The sequence below is a fragment of the Pipistrellus kuhlii genome, unplaced genomic scaffold, assembly GCF_014108245.1.
Source record: "Pipistrellus kuhlii isolate mPipKuh1 unplaced genomic scaffold, mPipKuh1.p scaffold_m20_p_8, whole genome shotgun sequence".
In the NCBI taxonomy this organism is placed as follows: Eukaryota; Metazoa; Chordata; class Mammalia; order Chiroptera; family Vespertilionidae; genus Pipistrellus; species Pipistrellus kuhlii.
The window spans coordinates 57,961,894-57,965,960 of NW_023425584.1; positions in this window are offsets into that span (position 1 = coordinate 57,961,894).

A 4,067-nucleotide genomic window follows, 5' to 3' on the forward strand; every position below is an offset into this window, starting at 1 on the left:
AGCTACCATGAAGCTTCAGTACATCAGGTTACATTTTATTCCTCTCATCTAGCAGATTTGACTTTGTAAAATATAGTCTTGGATTGGCAGTGATGAAATCTTAGTAGGCCAGGGGTTATCTGACTAACCCTCTCCTGGGTGCATTCTTGTAATAACGAGCAGAAATAAGCCTTTGGCCTTTTCTAATCAGTCTTTTGGCAATAGTATCACTCTATTACAGGAGAATAAAAACATTTTTTAAAAAGACTCCAGTATGATTTTTTTTTTTTAGAAATAGTTTTTGGAATTGATTTTTCTTTCAAGTGTAATGAAAAACTTTGCTTTTTAACATATATATTGAACATGTACAAGGGTCTGAGAGATCTACGTTCTGGACAGATTTTGAAAAAAATTCTGGAGAAAGCTGGATTGGCTCTTATATAAACATAATTATTTAGAAAATACACCAAGTTCCTTCTTAGCCAGTGATTATTCAAAAACTTACATTCTTTAATAAAAACAATAGCTGCTACTCTAGGAAATGAAAACAGGAAAGCTGGCCTAAGTCAGTGTTTCTATGATTACAAACGTCATCTGGGTGCTTTGTCCTGTGTAGTGTCCAGGAGACAAGTGTCTGGGGGATGAGTGTCATCTTATCCTCTAGCCCCCAACAGGCTAACCAAGCAAGATAATCGTGACTGGTTCCCAATTTGGAGAAATTTGAGTTTAGCGTGAATTACAACTAAGGTAACCTCTGGAGGTGATGGTGACACCTTCTGATTGCAGAATTTACTCTTAAGTTGCTGAAGAGGCTCAGGAAGGCTCAACATGATAACCTTTCAATATTTCTTTGAGAATAAAAAAATATTTTGCTAATCATACAACCATTTTAGAAATAATTCCAATATAATCAAAGACTTTCCATACTGAGTCAACGTCATGGATAAGAAACTAATTCATGCAATGAAATGGAAAATCTTTAAATAAAACCTGAAAAAGGGAAAATAGAAAATAATGCAAGACAGGGGAAAAAAGAGTGCAAGCAAATAGGTCATAGTGCTCCATATGGTTATTAAAATTGAGCAGCCAATTTTGTTTGAGCTTCCTGGTTGACAAAGAAAATAGGGAATAAGAAAATATATGTCATCTATAGAAAGAAAACCCAAATTCCCAGGGAAATAGTCACATTATTCTCAGAAAAGAGAGATGAGTACAATTCACATTTCATTGTCTGAGGGAGGAGAGCTTAATTGTATTCTTCATGTCCTTCATGTCAGTAAATTCCTTAAATCTTTAGAGGATGCCACTTTTGTGGAGACCTTTGGGAAGATTGCTAGTCAATCTATCCTTGCTCAGTGCATACAAAGTGTGTTATCAAAATTTTTTATTGAGATCTCATCATTAATCAGGTCTGAAGAAATTTGAGAAGTTAGAGTTATATTAATACACCAGTTCTCAAATAATGTCACTATTATGTCACATACATCTCAGTTGTAGTCATTCCTGGAATAAAATAATATCCACATAAACCATGTGGATGCCTGTTACTTTTAATTTATCTAGTATCTTTAGATTGTTTGGGGAGAAAATTAAGAAAAGAGTTTTCATCCCTAGCAGTGCATCAGAATCTCCTGTGGAAAATGTATAAATATTTCCACATGTGTTCCAAAGAATCAAAATACCTAGGAATAAAGGTCTAGCATCAATATTTTAAAAATGTTTTGCAGGTAACTTTGATGCAAATCCAGGGTTGAAAACAATAGCAAAAGTGATTGCTACTGTTTGCCAAAGAAAAGAGATATAGTGAGGAAGAGGTGGAGACGGAGTGGGGAGAGGTGGAGGAGGATGATCAGAATCTTTGAACAACTACCTTAAAAGATGGGTATCAACTTTTATATTTTTTAATTTCCTCAGATATAGCTAATTCCTCATAAAATGTCTTCATGTGCTGTTTAGAAAGACCATGTATTAAAAATTTAATAGTAATTATTTCTGTAAAACATTTAATTTAAAAATACTTTTTAATATATTGAAGCTTTTGTAATAATTTAATCCAGAATAGAAGTAAGCCCTGGCCACCTCTGTTTCACACACAAATCTAATATATTTTCATTTTTTACCTTCTACTTACATTCAGGTTACTCAAGAGGCCCTGACAGTGTGTAATGGAGATTGCATGGGGCTTAGTTAACTCAAAATGACTTTCAGAAGTTTCCTGTTCATCATGCCTTATTTCTGTTGTACCTATGACCAAGAACAGATGGTCTCTGAAACACAAAGGCTGTACAAAATGCTACCTCAAACAAAGACCTCTGATGACTCTGTGGTACAGATAGGTGATTGATAGTGAAATACTATTTTCAAAATTTGACATCTAGCTTTTTTCTGAAGTTAGACTTCAGTTTATGCTTGTCATAAGCTGTGAAGCAGCAAGTGTTTTTCCTTCTCATCATATATGTATACATATCCTATATAATAAAAAGGTAATATGCAAATTGACCCCAATGGCAGAATGACCGGAACAACCAGTCGCTATGATACACACTGACCACCAGGGGGCAGATGCTCAACACAGGAGCTGCCCTCCTGGTGGTCAGCGTTCCCCAACAGGAAAAGCTCTGCTCAGCCACAAGCCCGGCTGATAGCTGTGAGCCCAACAGTAGTGGCAGGAACCTCTCCCACCTCTGCAGCAGTTCTAAGGATATCCAACTGTGGCTTAGGCCTGCTCCTCCCGGGAAGCGGGCCTAAGTTATCAGTCTGACAACCTCTAAGAGCTCCTGGACTGCCAAAGGGATGTCTGACTGTCAGGTGGGCATCCCCCGAGGGGTCCCAGACTGCAAGAGGGCACAGGCTGGGCTGAGGGACACCCCCTCCCCCCCCCAGTGCATGAATTGTGCACCAGTCCTCTAGTATCTAAATAAATACCTGTATGCATATTTATTTAGAAAATAAACTGAAGAGGAAAATTTTTAAATATTTGTTGTAGTTGTTTAAGCATGAAAGGAACCATTGAAATCCAAAATTTCATAGGTATAATGGCTTCTAAGAAAATAGAGCAGATCACAAACACCAAATGGGGAAAGATATAGGGTATGAACAGAAGCCAGGGATAGAGAAAAAAGGGATGAATTAGTGATTGGTGTGAAAGGAGAGATGAGGTCAAGATGTCTTTACATTTGCATTTCTGAGCCCTGTGGGAATACTGTGTGGGGTGCTTTGGTCTGGTTTAAAAGAAGACCTGTCAGGGGGAAACAAGCATGCCATATACATTCATTCCTCCCAGCTATATTTACCCCGCCATCCTGAAAAATATAGCCTGGAAAATTCTTATTCATTCTGTAAGGTACAGTTCAAAGCTGATGAGTTCTCTTTAGCTTTCAAGGTTTCTATCATCTCTCCATTCCACTTAATTTCCTCTTGTTCTTTTTACTTTCTCTAGCTGTTTAAGTATGTTTGTTATAGCATTTAAAATATATATTCAAATTGTTTGTTTTATTTTTTAGATTATGATGTCATTGAAGGTTAGGATTTAATCTTATGATTTTTAGTTTCTAAAATGCTTGAGATAAATTTGATTCTTAAAGTTTATACATGTTAATGAATCATGGTTTTTCTTCTATAGCATTAAATGTCCTGGCATGATAATGGCTAGATCAAAATCTTCAGTGCTTTAGTTTAAATTTTTAAAGTGATATTTAAAATATCTGAGTGCATTCAGTTTCTCCTACTCAAGTATCTAGAAATATTTGATACAGGTATGAATACAGGTTGGGCAAAAGTCAGTTTATAGTTGTTAGTACATGAAACATGAGTTTATTTTTGTATTATTATTTAGTAATTGTATTATTTTCCATATGGAAAACTGTAAATTTATCTTTACCTTACCCTATTTTTATCAACACGTGTTTCATTCATTGCAAGTTTTTTTGACCATTCTGTGAAAATAATTCTAATTTTCAGGAAAGTTACAGAGAATAAAATCACAGTATATAAAACTTCCATTGCTTACCCTTCATGAATTTTTCAGTTAATCTGAGGAGTTTTAGTTCTACTTAACCTGAACTAAAATATGTTTCCTTGTGTTTAAT